Raw genomic sequence first — 17,362 nt, 5'->3', positions numbered from 1 at the left:
CTCCCATTCTTCTCCAACTACGCCGGTCATGTAATAATTGTGGCCATGTTGTCCCTGCAAACCTCTTAATCTCATCCGCCCCCCTAACTTTCTGCAGCCGCCCGCTATGCTTCCCTTCCCTTGGAATCCAGTCCGTAACCCTTAATGGCCATCGGTTATCTTCGCTCCTCACAACATGTCCTGCCCATGCCCATTTCTTTTTCTTTATTTAAACTAAGATATCATTACCTTCCGTTTGTTCCCTCACCCAATCTCCTCTTTTCTTATCCCTTAACGTTACACCTATCATTCGTCTTCCCATAGCTCATTACGTCATCCTCAATTTAAGTAGAACCCTTTTCGTAAGCCTCTAGGTTTCTGCCCCGTACGCGAGTACTGGTAAGACACAGCCATTATACACTTTTCTCCTGAGAGATAATGGCAACCTGCTGTTCGTGATCTTAGAATGCCTGCCAAACGCACCTCAGCCCATTCTTATTCTTCTGATTATTTCACACTCATGATACGGTACAGCAGTCACTACCTGTCCCAAGTATATGTACTCCCTTACCATTTCCAGTGCATCGTTACCTATCGTAAACGGCTGTTCTCTTCCGAGACTGTTAATCATTACTTTGGTTTTCTGCAGATTAATTTTTAGAGCCGCCCTTCTGCTTTCCCTTTCCAAATCAGTGAGCATGCATTGCAATTGGTCCCCTGAGTTACTAAGCAAGGCAATATGATCAGGAAATCGCAAGTTATTAAGGTATTCTCCATGAACACTTATCCCCAATTCTTCCCAATCCAGGTCTGTGAATACCTCCTGTAAACACGCTGTGAATAGCACTGGAGAGATCGCATCTCCCTGCCTGACGCCTTTCTTTATTGGGATTTTGTTGCTTTCTTTATGCAGGACAACGGTGGCTGTGGAGCCGCTATAGAAATCTTTCAGTATTTTTACATACGGCTCATCTGCATCCTGATCCGTAATGCCTGCATGTCTGCTGAGGTCTCGACTGAATCAAACGCTTTCTCGTAAAAAATTAAAGCTATATATGAGGGTTGGTTATATTCAGCACATTTCTATATCACCTGATTGATAGTGTGAATATGGTCTATTGTTGAGTAGCCTTTACGGAATCCTGCCTGGTCCTGTGTTTGACAGAGGTCTGAGGTGTTCCTAATTCTATTTGCGATTACCTTAGTAAATAGTTTGTAAGCAACTGACAGTAAGCAGATCAGTCTAAGCAGAGCGTTCTTCCAAGATTCCGATACGCCCGAAGTCGTGAGGCATTGCGTATACAGTGTGACCAGTTTTTCTAGAACAATCCGCCCACCATCCTTCAACAAATCTGCTTTTACTCTCTCGTCTCCCCCCTTTGCATAGCTCCGAAGGCTTTCTTTACTTCTTCCGGCGTTACTTGTGGAATTTCAAATTCCTCTAGATTATTCTCTATTCCATTATCGTCGTGGGTGCCACTGGTACTGTTTAAATCTCTATAGAACTCCTCAGCCACTTGAACTATCTCATCTATATTAGTAATGGTATTGCCGGCTTTGTCTCTTAACGCATACATCTGATTCTTGCCTATTCCTAGATTCTTCTTCACTGGTTTTAGGCTTCCTCCGTTCCTGAGAGCATGCTCAATTCTATCCTTATTATACTTCCTTATGTCAGCTGCCTTACGCTTGTTGATTAACATGAAAATTTCTGCCAGTTGAATTCTAGCTGTAGGTTTAGAAGCTTTCATAGATTGGCGTTTCTTGATCAGATCTTTCGTTTCCTGTGAAAGATCGCCGGTATCCGTGCTAATGGAGTTACCACCTACTTCTATTTCACGCTCCTTAATGATGCCCATAAGGTTGTCGTTCATATCTTCAACACTAAGGTGCTCTTCCTGAGTTAAAGCCGAATACGTGTTGGCAACAGGAAGGAAGACCGACCACTGCTAGCCATTGCATCTAAAGGAATCTGTGACATGCCACCGCTTCTTCAGCGTTTCTTCATGCGCTTACTGAACTACGACTATGTGCTTGAATTTGCACCAGGGAAGCAACTGCTGCTGGCCGACATGCTCTCAAGGTCGAGTCCCATCAACCATCCAGGGGATATGAGTGGCTCGACAGAATAAATAGAGGTTCACGCAATTGGTGCAGTCTCAGGCCTGGTAAGCATATGATTCAGCGCATTCCAAAACTGTAAAAAGAGCCATAGCGTCGCACTGTTTGGAATCGTCTCTTCAGAAGTCGTGCCCGCACCTGATGCAGACAAATTTTGAGAATCAGGCCAGCCGACTTGTGGCGGCGGGGTTCCCCCATTCGGTTTTGATTGCGGTGGCTGAGACCCTCTTCCAGAAGCTAAAACTGGGAACACGAGTAAAAGATGACCGTCGGAAGACCGACAAGCCTTTGGTTGTGCCGTACCTGCACAAGACTTCGCACAGTCTTAAGAAGGTAGCCAACAGGCATGGTGTTTCCGTTGTTTTTTCGGCACCCAACAAGCTGGCACAGTTATGCCCACGCATCTGCAACTCTAAAAAAAGAGGTTGCCAGCTAAAACACGAGAAGCCGTTCATCAAGTGTGCCACAGGAGTGGTCTACGCCATTCCCTTGAAGTGTGGAAAGGCTTATGTCGGCCAAACCGGCCACTGCATTAATGAACGCTTGGGGGAACATGCCCGAAATTTAAGCAACTTAAAGGACAAGTACGCACATTTGGTCGCGCATGTAATTGGATGCACAGGATGCGAGGCTCGTTTGGGAGAGACAAAGATTCTCGGCAAAAGTGCCGACGCGACGGCGCGCGTCAGTTTGGAAGCGTTCTACATACACAAATATGGCAGCAAGTGCGTAAGCACCCCTTCTGTATCGCTTTTTGCGGCAGAGCTTCATTTTTTGGAAGCGGCTGCTTACTGATTTCATTGTATCCTAGTATCCCTCGCCTTTTGTTAGTGTTTGTCCACTTTTTTCGTTTTCTTGTTTCTTCGCGTCTGAATGCGTTGACTGCTGGCACGTTCGTTCATCGATGCGCATCGTCATTTTCCCCGATTGTATCACTCCCTTCCCCCTTCACTTCTGCCTTTCCCCTTATATAAGGCACCCGTCTTAAGTTAAGGAAAACTCATGACCGCTTAAGTGCCGCAACTGCAAGTGCCTCGGAGTTACAAATAGTGATGCGCTACATCAGTGGCTGCGGCAATCTTGATGGCTGCATAAAACCTTTTGCTACTAAGCTGTCACTAATAGGGCGAGTGGTACTAAAAGGAACCAAATTAGTTGTTCCAAAGTCGATAAGGGAGGAAATACTTCAACGTGTACTCGAATGGCACTTGGGCATACACAAATGCAAAGCACGAGCCCGACGATTGGTGTTTTGGTCCGGAATTAATGCAGATAATGAAACTATGTTGAAAAGTTGCGCCGTCTGCCGAAAGTACGCATACAGGCAACCAAGCGAGCCTTTTATGCTCAGACCAACGCCGAGTTACGCTTGGTACAGAGTCGGCGTTGATATCTTTCAGCATGGGGGAAGCTCACACTTGTGCGTGTTCGATGCGCAGTCAAACTTCCCGGAAGTAGAAAAACTCGGCGACACCCCGTCGAGCACGATCATTGCCAAACTGAGCTGTACTTTCGCGCGATGTGGAATCCCAGTCGAAGTATGCAGTGACAACGGCCCCCAGTTCGCGTCTCACGAGTTTCCCACCTTTCATCATCATCATCATCATCATCATCATCATCATCATTTATTTTTTCTTAAGGACCCCTGTCGGGGTATTCCATAAGGGGGGGGGGGGGTCACAGAAGATAAGGATAGAAACAAAGACATGGTGACCATTTCTTACAAGACTCAGCCTGTGGATTCGCATTAAAACAAACAAACAAACAACAACAACAAACAAAAAAAAAGCCAAGAGGCACACTGAATAGAATGCAAAAGCAAATGAGCAGAACAGTCACAATGTGAGACAGCAATCGCAAAAGATTGAAGGCACAGTAGGGTCATTATAAGGTTAGGGTTTAGGGTGATCAGTACGCAGCTGCTTGAATATAATGGGGTTGCGCTCATTGACAACTCTATCTGGTAAATTGTTCCGCTCTATAATGGCGCTAGGCAAAAACGATTGATTAAAGGAAACTGTTGAACCATGCAAGGGCTGGATGCTGCAAGAGTTAAAAAGGCAACGAGATGTATGGGCTGGTGGGATTAGAAGCCTTCCATGCAGTTCGGGGAAGTTATAATAAAGTCGCTGGAAAAGGCACAGTTTCGCAATTTTCCGACGCAACACCAATGGTTCGAGTCTTAGAGATGATTTAATCGCACTGACACTTTCTTCACGTCTGTACCTGGAAGTGATGAATCTAGCGGCACGGTTTTGCATTGATTCTAACAGATTAATTCAGTAAGCTTGGTGCGGGCTCCAAATAGCTGAGGCGTATTCAAGTTTACTTCGAAAAAAAGTTTCATAAGCTCGTTTTCTTGGGGATGAGGGGCACAGCGCAAGGGTACGTCTGATATAACCAAGTGATTTATTAGTGTCGGTAGCCAGTTTTGTTATATGGTCGGACCAGGTCGACTCGCGATTAATAGTAACACCGAGATAACAATACGACTCAACGGTGGATAGGGATGTCGAGTTTAAAAAGCACGAGTGATTCTTGTTAGAATGTTTACGGGATACGTGCATAACTTTACATTTGGAGATGTTAAATTTCAATAAAGAGTTGGAACACCGGGTTTCTAATAGATGTAAGTCTTTTTGGAGCATTGCATGGTCGGCTGGGTCTGTAATGCGACGGTAGATTAAGCAGTCATCTGCAAAAAGTCCGATATTGAATGATATGCTGTTGGGAAGGTCGTTTATGAAGATGAGAAGGAGAAGGGGACCGAGGACGGACCCTTGTGATACTCCGGAGATGACGCTAGCAGTGGCTGAGCAATGATTTCCGATAGCTGTGTACTGGAATTGATTATTAAGAAAGCAACGGATACATGACAGTGCGAGAGGGTCGAGACCGAGGCATGAAAGTTTGGCCGAAAGCCGCTGATTGGGAACACAGTTAAATGCTTCGGCGAAGTCTAGATATATGACGTCAGTTTGAAGTGATGAGTCTAAATTCAGGTGAAGTTCAGTAACAAATTAAAAAACTGTGAATCGCATGACAAACCAGGTCGGAAACCGTGCTGATTGTGAAAAAAGAAGGAATGTTCACCAAGAAGACATGCTATTTGCGAATATATTATATGTTAGAGGAGTTTACAGGAAATACTCGTTAGGAAAGTGGGGCGATAGTTGGAAGGATCAGAGTGGCTGCCTGACTTATATGCCGGTACCACTTTACTAATCTTCCAGTCATTTGGAAATGAACTATCAGTAATGGACTGGGTAAAAATTATTTGTAATATTAGACTGGAAATTGCTTTCCTACCTTTTAGTATATTAGCAGTGATGTTATCTGGCCCGGGGGCACTAGAAATCTTTAGGTTATCAATGAGTTTCACAGTGTCTTGAGAAGTAATTGTAATGCGAAATATGAGGCGAAAACTGTGGTTGGGTAAATCAAAGTCCTTCAGTGCAGGCTCACGAGTGAAAACAGAAGAAAAATATGAGTTCATTGCGTTTGACCGCTGATCAAGCGGCACGTTTGAACCATCAGGATAACTCAAGGAAATGTTATTGGAGCTATTGTTTGGTTTCAGAACATTCCAAAATTTTTTGGTGTTGACACGTATGATGTTAGGCAAATCGTGGTGGAAGAACTTCTTTTTGGACTGTCTCAAAGTGCCAGTGTATTTGGGCAGGCATTTGAAGTACTTGTTCCACTTTGAACAAGATTTAGAGCGTTTCGCATCACGAAACAGACGTTTTTTTTCCTTCTCGACAGCCTCCGAAGTGTGTTAGAAAACCAGGGTTTTGCTGAATCACCGCGAATGCGAACAAGAGGTACATGTCTCTCAACAAGCCATAATAATTTATTCTTAAATAACAACCAGTTTTCATCTACTGTACGAGAAGGCGCAGTCTCACGAAAAAAATTTGAAAAAGTGTTCAGTTCAGTGTTAATTTTGCTAAAATCTACTTTGTTGTAGTCCCTAATGTATTTGGTCGAGGGCTGTCTGAAAGGAACTGGGATGCAGAGATTAAATAGCAGTAGTTTGTGGTCGCTTAGACCAGCAACGGATGACAGCTATTTTATTATATTGAAGTTAGAAACAAGGACAAGGTCTAGAATGTTCTCCCCACGGGTTGCCATATTAATCATCTGAGTAAAGTTGAATTTAAGGATTGTGTAAAAAATATTTGGATTGGCGGTTATGTGCGTCTAGATTTGCCCAGTTTATGTCTGGAAAATTAAGATCGCCACAGAGCATAAAATTCGCAGATGGGAAGCGTAAGTGAAGATTCGCTACTACAGAATTTAGTTCATAGTTGAAATAAACATCACAGTCCCGAGCGCGATAACAAGCAATAATCACAGTCATACTTGACCGAAGTGATATATTTACACACAAAATTTCATGTTGACAGTTGAATTTGGTGACATATAAAGGAACACTTTCTTTCACAAAAATCAAATGCCGCCTCCCCTGCGCCCCAACCTGTCAAGCCTGTGAACAGCGTTTGTTTGGCTATCATTTAGTAGCTCGTGGTCAGCAATATTTGAATGGAGCCAAGATTCCGTAAGTATAGCAAGGTCAGTATTGTTGTCTTTCAAGATAGTTTCTAGGACGTCTTTCTTAGGCAGGTAACTACGCATGTTTGCGAGTAAGACCGACATATTCTGATAAACAGGGACAGTAATCGAGGCGAGGCAGGTCTGGGGGGGAGAAGAGGGACGCGCATGCCTGTAGAGACGCAGTGACCGCTATGCCCTCAGTTCAACTATAGATGAGAAAACCATGGCCAGGCGGCGCTACTGCGCCTCTCCTGACAGCGCCCCAATGTGGAAACGCCAAGCAGCGCGGTCGCGTCGTGGCGTAGTCTCCGCTTCGTTTACGTTGTGCCGTCCGCGCTTTTCTTCGCTGCTCGTTCTCACGGCGCTCCGTTTTTGACGGCGGCAGATCGCCTGCTTGCGCAACAGCGATACAGAGGTAGCCGTGCGGTTTCAAGAAGGTTGCCGACGCCGACAGCTTTTTTTCGTGGCGGCAACCTCACGATAGGGGAGCGTCTGCTTCCGAACGTGTGCGGCGTTGAACAAATTGTGGACGGTGATGTGAGAGTGAAAGCCAAGTGCGTGTCACAGGTGTCCGACAAGATCATAGACGACGTCGAGTTAGAGGTACGCACCATGTTCAGAAATTTAGCCACTTTTATTTCAATTACAACATAAGTCACACTGGCAGCAGGAACTTCTGTTGTCATACTACTCGATCACTGCAGATCCATTGGGCTGCTTCTTGACGGTTCCGTCACTTCACAAAGGCATGTTCTGGAGTCTGTTTCACACGTGTCTTGCTGCTGCTCGAGAGCTGCGTCGATGCAGTACGAAAGCACATGTCCCGGTGGTGCTGACTGCTGAGAAGACTGTTGTGATTGCCATTGGTCTGTTTGGCGCCGCTTCCATCTGCATCGCATATAAATGAAACAGTATGTGTGCCTATTTGTTGTGGGGATTAAATTACTCCCAATAATATGTTTGCAAAGGTAACGTTCCTGTGATTGTGTGCATATATTATTCTACAAGACGTGGTACCACTACAAGTTATGATACTTGCACACTTAGATACTTAGGAAGCATGGGCAAACAACAAACATAACGCGCACGTCTCAAGCGGCTGCTTTCCGATCTGCCGCTTCCCGACGCACGCGACGACCGCGGCTTGCATTAAATACGGTCTGCTACCGCACAAAAGTAGCACGCGGCCCCTTTCGTTACCTGCACAACTAGTAATTTAAGTTGCAGCGTTTGGAAAAGGGAAATAATTCTCTTGAGCTCGTCCATGCCGATCGCGAGGGAAGGCACAGTGCAATCAAATAAATTCGGGGGTTCTAAATGCCAAAACCACGAAATCATTATGAGGCCCGCTGTAATGGGGAGTCTCAGGAATAATTTTAATCTCTGGGGGTTCTTTAACGTGCACAAAAATCAAAGCACACGGTAACAAGGGTGTTCTTGCATGTTGCCCCTTTCGAAATTCGGCCGCCGTGGCTGGGAATCGAGCACGCGTCGTAGAGCTTAGCGGCGCAACACGCATGCATTTACCGCTAACAAACGGCGGATGCCACCACAATTCAACAACGCGACACGACTAAACAATCGGCCGTGCACTAAAAACAGGCATATGACTATTCCGCTTTCAAGATATTACACGCGAATGCGAAAGTATGAGACTTACTTGACTCGGCCGCGCACTGCAGTTATCTATGCTTGTCGTCTGTCCTTCTCGTACCACTTCCCAGGAAATCTGTAGAACTTCACGGGCGACGTAGGACCTTTCGTGTTTTCGAGGCTGCTGTGGCAATCGAGAACACACCAGTATAGCGCGCCACCTTTCCTGGCTGATGAGGTCGCACTCGGCATCGCAAAAACCAGGCGCACGAGCGCTCCCGACGTACAGAACACGGGCGCGCGCGAGCGCAGCGACGACCCTCGAAACTTCCATCGGTCCGCTAGGGGAGCATTCGGCGCTGGTGCCGCGCGGGCAAACTTTAGGTTGCCTCGTCTATACAATCAGATTCAGCATTGTACGTGAATTGCTTGCCATCAAGCAGCAGCTTGTCAAAGCGAAGTTTAAATGATATGCCGCTCTGTTGTCCATGAAGATAAAGCTTCCTTCGCGCCTGTCGAACTCTGGCTGAGTAGTCCTCGCGAATCGAAAAATGTGTGCCCTTGAGCTTAGAAGCCACTGCAAGAATTCTTGATTTATCGTTAAATCTAGCATATAATACAATAATAGGACTAGTTTTGCCTTGCTGGTAACAGCCAAGTCGGTGTGCACGCTCCAAGTCGTCTGCACTAACGGATAAACCGAGTTGCTCGGAGCAGAATGGTACTATTTTTGGCTGAGACTCAAGCCAAGTCTCACCCTTCATGTCTTGAATTCCACACAGAAGTAAGTTTGAACGACGCAGGCGATTTTCTGCATTATCGCATTTTTCGGTAAGAACTTTGATTTCAGTGGAAAGTTTTGCAAGGCTACCATTCACGTCTGCCTTTAAACCTATTTCGTTTGACAGAGTCGACTGGACAAGCTTCTCGAGGGCATCAGCGCGAGCCGAAAGGCTGGTCACGAGGGTCTCGATGCTATTCTGTGATGCTCGGATTAGACAAAGTTCGGACAGAACACAGCTCTGTGATGCTTCTATGCTAGATATGGCCTTTGCAATAGTTTCAATAGACGGTGGTGAAACGTCATTTGGTCCTGGGTTTAAGTCTACATCGCCCGACAGCAACACGAGCAGAGTAATTGTGTTAGCATTGATATATAGAGATAACATTTCACACAACAGCCCACAACAAGTTCCAATAACACAAGGGGGGCAAGACACCGCAAGAAAACAGCGATTTCCAGAGCGGACACAAGCCGCGTTCAGATGGTAACTGACTTGCGTCAAGAAGGGGATTTTTGTAACCACGGTCGCTGCGGTGGCGTGCCCCAACTGGCCCCAGTCCGGTGGTGCAATATGTAGTCGATGCGGCTGTCCCTCGTGTATAGTTGCTCGATGTTGCCAGACGAAAAACCAGACTGTGCCAAGGAACGGCCTGTGTGAGGTGACTTGCGAAGAATCGTTCAGGGCCATGGGTAGCATCCGGACGGGTGCGTTTTGAGGATAAATCAGAAACGTGTTGCTGCCGTGGAAGCTGAGCTGAAGCGACAATACGAAGCACAGGACGAGAACCTGCGTCAGGAAGGGGATTTTTGCGACCACTGTCGTTGCGGTGGCGTGCCCCCATGGGTACGATTTCAAGCACGTGGCATCTAGTCCTGGGTTTCCACAGTCCAATAGACTAGCGGAGAAAGGCGTCCAGATAGTTAAAGGGTTCATGAAAAAAACACAAGAAAATCATGACGACTTCTGGCTGGGCCTGCTCAGCTACCGATCTACACCACTGGAGCACGGTCATTCCCCGGGTGAGCTGTTGCAAGGCAGGAGACTACGAACCAGGCTTCCAGACTTCAGCTCGCAACCAAAAAAGTTTGTGTCTAAGCATAGACAACTTGGCGCCCACAAAAAGGACCTACCAGTGCTCCGAAAAGGGGAGGTGGTGAGGATCCGAGATAAAGCATGGACCCGCAAAGCGCAGGTCGTGGGACCGGCAGCGCCGAGGTCCTATCGCATTGTTACGGAAGATGACCAAGTACTTCATCGGAATCGGAGACACCTGATTCCAACGCGTGAGCCATTTCGGGACGATGACCTCGACAGCGTTGAGCCGGAAAGCGAGGACGACCACGGGTAACATCCTCAACTGGAGTGCAAGCAAACCCGACTCTACTTACAAGACCGATTCCAAGACGGTCTAGGCGGAGAACTCGTCAGCCAAGACAGCTGCAGTACGACCACAATTTCAATCAAGTGCATTGTGTATCTCGGCTTTATTCAACTATTAAACAGAGAAAGATATATCGTGCAGACTACGCATGTGTCGCACGTATCGGCCTAAGGTGACTGACAGCACGAAGATTACGGCAACACGTGCCTGTGAATGCCGACGACTATATATACCCTGGGTGTTTTCCTCAATAAACGTTCTTTCATTCCTGGATTCCGTCCAACGATATATGCTGCACAGAGTTTCTTTGACTTCTGATATCACAAGATCCGTCGAGGTGGCGTATTGGCTATAGTGCCCTGTAACTAAGGCCGAGAGTGCGGGATGGTATCCCGGCCACGGCGGCCACATTTCAATCGGCGTGAAATGCAAAGGCGCCCGTGAGGCGCGTATTTCCTACACGTTAAAGAACCCGAAGTGGTCAAAATATTCCGGTGCCCCTCATTACCGCGTGGTTGACAATGAAATCCAGGTTTTGGGAAGTCAAAAATCAGAAAAAAGAAGAATATATCAAAAGTGTAACTCTTGCGCGGAGAAGGCGATGTTCGCTGCGTCATGATTCAACGTTCTTCGTCGTAAGTGTTGACTTATGAGTACAAGATAATTACCTGTGCTGTTGCCTTCAGTGGATTTAGGAACAGTATCTTTGGAATTTAACGCACATTGCTTCCTTCGGTATTCAAAAAAGAATATTCTGTGTAATGGCACGAGGGCGACAGACACACTGGCGCCGTATCGCTGCATCACGCTCCTTTCTTGTTGGAGTAAGGCAGCCATGCAGTTCATTTTTGGGACATTTGAGCAAACTGATCAAATTGTCGCAAAATAATTCTCGCAAGTATTCCCAAGTTTTTCCCTCACCTTGTCGCTACCGAATGGGCTCCATTTTATAGTTTCTACCCTAAATAAAAGTTTATACTACTACTACTACTACCCTCATAAACGTTACACCGACAAACAGATGATGCTAAGCCTTATCAGTGGCTGATCAAGCGTCATGTTTCGAAAGTACGAAGTTCTATGAAAGTTCGAGCACAGATAAAAATACACCTTCACTACCTTGACTGCGATATAACTTGAGTACCGCAAAGCTTTCAGAAGTGTTCAATGGTCCGGGCCGAAGCTCTATGTTTAATCAAGGGTACTACTGCCACTAGATGTATTAGTAGCACATCGTGTTTTCATCGTATGTTGTTAAAAGCAGACGTTTCACTTTAAGGGGTAATGTGGCCTATGATAAGGAGGATGGTGGAGGAAATGGTTGATTAATATTTTGCTTACCTTAAATTTACATGTTCAAGTTTTTGCATATGTAGAAACAAAAATTTGACACGTCGTTAGAATGGCGAAGAACTGAGAATCACCAAATCTGTGATTCTCTGCAACAGTAGTTATGGAGTGGCGTACGGTAACCGAAAAAAGTGTGTGATTATCGAACGCTTGGAAAGTTTCCCCACTTTCCTAAGGAAACCAAGGGAGGCAGCAATGTTACAATCGCAGATTATGGGAGCCATGTTAAGGGCGTTTTGTGCTTAGTCAACAATTGCCCACGACTTGCTTTCTCCCTGTCTGCGTGTTGACAGCAGGCCTGCGGTTGGTTTTCTTGATCTCCATTATGACGTAACCAATGATATTGGGCGATATTTATAGGAAATTGAGAAACGTTTTGAGTGGGATGCGGAACAAATGTGTAAACTTTCCAGTTTATTTGCCCCCTCTTATGAACATACTCGTAAAAGCGTTCCGGTACTTTAGAAGCCTATAATTTCAACCACGCCGGAAGTTTTGCACTGCCTTGAAAAGCAGTCAGCTGCCCCAAAGAATTAATTTGTCGTAAATTTGGGGCATTTTACTGTCGCTGTGTGAAAAGTTTGCTGCCTTTCTAAATAATTTATTCACGAAATGCGAGAAAGCGTTGTAAGTCCACTGTCTGCTAGCTTTTACAATTTCTGGTGAGAGCTCTAAGTAACTGCACGTTTATGTGCGGTGAAAATTTGGGATTGGTTAAATATATAGTGTGACAAACCAGTAACATATCTGGCTTAATGAAAAGCTTTAAAAATATTTATTGAATTTTTCTTTCGATTCTTCAGCGTAATCATAGTCGCACGGGGCGCACTGCCTGAACCGAAAAAGTCAACTTGCCTTCACTTTGTATAACCTTGGCGCAGGCTATGAATGTTGTTTATATAAAAATAAATGTGTGCGCTTAAGTACGGTGTTTGTAAAAAAATTAATATGCCAGCTATTTCCAGAAATAAAATCATTCTAGGAACTGCGCAAAATTTTGCCCATTCTGATGACAACAAATACGTATAAATTGAAATATTACCTAGTGAACATGTGCAAGCATTTCGGTTCGCATCCGTATGAAGTTTCAAGTGTTCGGGTAATCTACGAGTTTGTGGGAGGCTAAGCTGCGAACAAATGCTTACATAAGGTATTAAAGAAATGACTGACTCCAGGATATATATCATTTGGCCTTATAGACGCCAATTTTGTTTAATTGATAAAAAACGCATTTGTGCATTTTTATGTAACACTCTTCTTCCTTGATAACTTGAATATTCGGTCATTTACTTTATTCAGAGAATCTCACAGCATTCAATTCGTTTAAATCGCTCATGTTCTAGCGAATACATTGAGCATAAATGGTCCCACCGAGAAGTGTATCTATGCTTCACATTTCTGGCTACTTATACGCTAATATTCTCCTTCTGCGTCACGCTCAGTTGTCATCAAGATAGAAAGTACTCAGCAGTAAACAACGATAGTGTCACCGATGTGTTCGAATACTATACCTTTCTTTATATATTCAAGTACCGGTTAAGGCGCTGCCAACGAAACACGCCGTTCTTGAGGCAATAACATTTGAATAAAATTATCTGTCTCCTGTTCAGTCATATCCTTTACTAAAGCTATTTTTATATTTCCATATTTCTTCCACAACAGTGTGTTGTGGTGGATAAGCTTCTCGGTCAAAATTTCTTCATACTTTCGCGAGGCTCATTTGGAAGTAAGCGTTCGCGCCTAGAACGATAGAGCAGTGAGATGTAGTATAGCCGATCGAGCACCGAAACAAGGTTTTTCTTTCTCGTCGTCGTTGTCTCTCTCACACATAGCCACAGCCCCACTGATCCTTATTTTACAGTACAGTTATCTCCCCCGCGGAAATGGAAGCTGTCCCGGCGACCTACGGGTAAGACAACACAGGCGGATCATAGTAGGACTTGAGAAGCTGGGCATGCACAATTTCGCGTCCTCGATGGCGATGATCCAAAGGTAGCTCGAGGGGTTCCACGACATAGTTGACTGGCGCGACGTTTGGTTGATCGCGCGGTATGGGCCCTGGTACTATGACGCGAGTTTTGGTGACAGTCCAGGGGAAGGGGTTGGAACCCAAAGCCACACTAGCGAGCCAGGAGCATTGGATACAGGAATACGGGAAGTTTCTTGATGGAGCTTCTGTCGTTGCTGGTCTTCTGACGTAAATATACGAGAAAACTTGCCACACTCTTCTGCGTGTGCCGCAGCTTCGAATAAGGTAGTGGTTTCCGTGGTGTCAGGGGGGTGCAGAAGGATATTGTCCATTGCGGAAAAAGGTTCGCGTCCGTAGAGGAGAAGCAAGAATTGAAAATCCCGTGGTAGTCTACGTGGTGGTGTTGCAAGCGTAGGTCAGAAAAGGTAGACCATGGTCGCATTTGGTTTGGTCGGATGCAACGTGCATGGCCAGCATGTCACCAAGAGTGCGATTAAAGCTCTCGGTCATGCCATCATTCTGCGGATAATACGCAGTAGTGTTGCGATGAATGATGCAGCATTCTTTGAAGAGAGCCTCGATGACGTCGGAGAGGAGGACGCGGCTTCTGTCACTGTGTAATTCCCTGTGAGCTCCGTAGCGAAGGAAGATGTGGCGCAGGAGAAACAGGAGATGTGGCGCAGGAGAAAGAGGAGATGAGGCGCAGGAGGTGACGTCACCAGGTGGCCAGGTGAGTTACCGCATAGCCTGTAAGTTAGTCGATGGCCACGATTACCCAGCGATTGCCGTCTGATGTGGTTGGCAGAGGTCCATAAAGTGCGCTGGAACCTTGTCAAATGGCAAGAAGGGCAAAAGGAAGGAAGAAGGGATGACGGCGAGCAACAAACTTAGATGGCGTGAAAATAACTGTGGAGCCGGAAAACCCAACGCAGGAAACGGGTGCAAGGGCGGCAGAGTATGGAGGAATCTCGGTGTCGGCGTATCTTATCTTCAAAACGTTGGTGCCGAATGGTGACAGCGCGAGATGAGCACGGGCGCAATCTTTAACGTCCTGATGAGAGGACAGAAAGTACCATCCTAAAATCATGGCATGGGAGCAGCGAGGCAGAAAAAATGAACTCAACAAGGTATAAAGCGCAGCTTATAACAACACGCATAGTACACTTCCCTCAGGGTACAATCGGCGCAGCGCTTGCTCTACCTAATGAAATGGCCGAATGAGGCGTGGCGACATTTCTAAGGGTAAGACGAAACTGGTCCAAAATCACTGATATTGCAGCTCCCGTGTCTACAAGCGCATGAACGGCAATTTCTTCTGCGTAAACTTCAAGGAAGTTCGCAGGAAATAAATGAGGTCTTGAGGAGTTCGATGAGATCGCAGTTCTTGCATCCGGAACTGCTGTTCTTAGTTTTCCTCTCGGATAGGTTCAGGGCGACGTATAAGCGGCGACAGATAACGCCGACGGCGAGACTGAGACTGACGGGTATTGAAGTTTCGGGAAGCAGGAGTGGAGGCTTCGAAGGGCTGAGTGGTAGTAGTGGAACGGGACGGAGAGTCGAAACCATTGCTTTGTGCCCTCGAGAATCCGAAGGATACCATCCGCACCAGCGGTAAAGCCATGTTACATGCCCAGGTAGGCCGCACGAATAACAGATAGGCTTGTTGTCATGGCTGCGCCATGTATTGAGAACAGGGGGCGGAGACTGATGGAAATATTGGCGAGGCGGGCACGCGGGCTGCTGTGGCGGCCAGTAGCTGCTTGCGGGGGCGGGGGGGGTGGGGGGGGTGTAGGCGCATATGTTGCAGCTACATAAGGATGTGAGGGAAAGGCGCTGGTAAGTCTGGATTGAATACCTGCAGACGGAGGCCTTGGATTCGCGACAACGGCAGCGTACGTAAGTGGAACAGGCGTAGAAGGCGGTTGATGGGCAAGTGGTACTGCGTTAGCGACTTTCACTTGTATCACCTGACGGAGATCGGCTGAAAAGGGCGACTCAGAGACTCAACTGAGTTGCAGAAGAGAGAGTTGCCGTGCCACTTCTTCTCATGCAAATTGATGATTTGGTGGGAAATTGCTAACCTGCAAGGAGTACCACTGACTCCATCACTCAGAGCTGAAAGAGCAACGTCCCGAGCGAGAGCGCGGTGCGTAGAAAGTCGTTGTTAGCGCAGCTCCTCATAGCTCTGGCAAAGCGTTTTGAGGTCGTTGACCGCCTGAGGATTCGTGGCCAAGAGCATTTGGAAGGGGTCGTCTGCTATGCCTTTCAAGATGTTCTTGACCTTGTCATCTTCGGACATATATGGGTGGATACGCCGGGAAATGCCAACTGCATCTTCAGTGTAGCTCGTAAAATTTTCGCCCGTTTGTGGGGCACGACAGCGAAGCTGTTGTTCAGCCCGAAGTTTGCGCACAGCTGGGCGACTGAAGACTTCTCGAAGTGTCATTCGGAATGCTGTTCAGGTGGAAAAGTGAGCCTCATGTTTGCGGAACCAAAGATGGGCGACCCCGGAAAGGTAGAATGGTACGCAACCACGCTTGTCAGCTTCAGATCATTTCTTGTGGGCACTCACTCGGTTGTACGATGAGAGCCAGTCCTCTACGTCGTGATGGTCCGTGCCACTGAATATGGGAGGATCCCGTTGGCGTGGCGCACCAAGACAGACGACCGGAGGTGGTGCCATGGGTGGCACGGCAGGCGTAGTCACCTCAGGCATGGGAGATGTGACAAGGATCGTCTGGCGTCGCAGTTCCAGGTTCGCAAAAAGGTCCAGCACCTTCCACAAAATGTTTCGAGGCTCTTTCGGCACTAAGCGTTCGCGAGAAGAACGATAGAGCCGCGAGAGGTACTATAGCCGAACGAGAACCGAAACAACGTGTTTCTCTCTCGTCCTTGTCTCTCTCATATATAGCCACAGCCCCACTGCTCCTTATTTTATAGTACATTACATTATTTAGTACGAAAAGTAAGGCCCGAGAAAAAAACGGACCAGGCTGCACCTTTGACCTAACTGGCATGTCTTGCTCGTGGATAAGAATGCGTAATTGGCGTTGCAATGTCTGCACTATGAATATTTCTTCGTTATTGCATGCACAGTAAATACTTTCCCAAGATCTCTTGCGCTTTCAGATCACCGTACCAGAAATTCTTAGGAGGCTCATTTTTTGAAGTTTGCAGAACAGTCTGCACTATATCACTGGTATGGGAAATGCGAAATGACACAATATAACCCTCTCCCAACATAGTTCGTGTTCGCCGAATGAATGTACTGGCCTGATTTATTCATCAGTTTCCTTACGAGCAGTGCACGTAGTAAATACTATGCAACGATTTATTGGTTACTGCATATTGTGCATAGAGTCACTTGTCACTGCATAGAGTGGCAGCGGCGGCGTAGAGGTAGAGCATCCGCCTCGCGTGCAAGAGAAGCGTGGTTCGAATCCCGGTGATGCGCAATTTTCCACTGGATTAAAAAAATCCGCGTGTTGATAAATTTGCGCAAACAGGCCTGGAGTGCGGCCTGATCCTGGTGACCAGACCTCGTAACGCACTACCTCACCAGAGCAGGATTGGCCACCCTGGTACATTGCTTGGTCACAACCTCCTATATGAATAGCACAATAAACC

General features: G+C 46.6%; 1 long non-coding RNA gene across 1 annotated transcript; it reads right to left on the bottom strand.

Moving 5' to 3' along the window:
- Positions 1–7,272: 7,272 nt before the first annotated feature.
- Positions 7,273–8,519, bottom strand: LOC129385886 (uncharacterized). Its single transcript, XR_008613373.2, has 2 exons — positions 8,318–8,519; positions 7,273–7,545 (listed from the first exon to the last, which is right to left on the bottom strand). It is a non-coding gene; the product is annotated as an uncharacterized lncRNA (long non-coding RNA).
- Positions 8,520–17,362: the final 8,843 nt, after the last annotated feature.

Source organism: Dermacentor andersoni, chromosome 7, assembly GCF_023375885.2.
Source record: "Dermacentor andersoni chromosome 7, qqDerAnde1_hic_scaffold, whole genome shotgun sequence".
Taxonomy (NCBI): domain Eukaryota; kingdom Metazoa; phylum Arthropoda; class Arachnida; order Ixodida; family Ixodidae; genus Dermacentor; species Dermacentor andersoni.
Note: the sequence above shows the minus strand (reverse complement) of the source record. Positions and strands in the feature narration are given on the sequence as shown.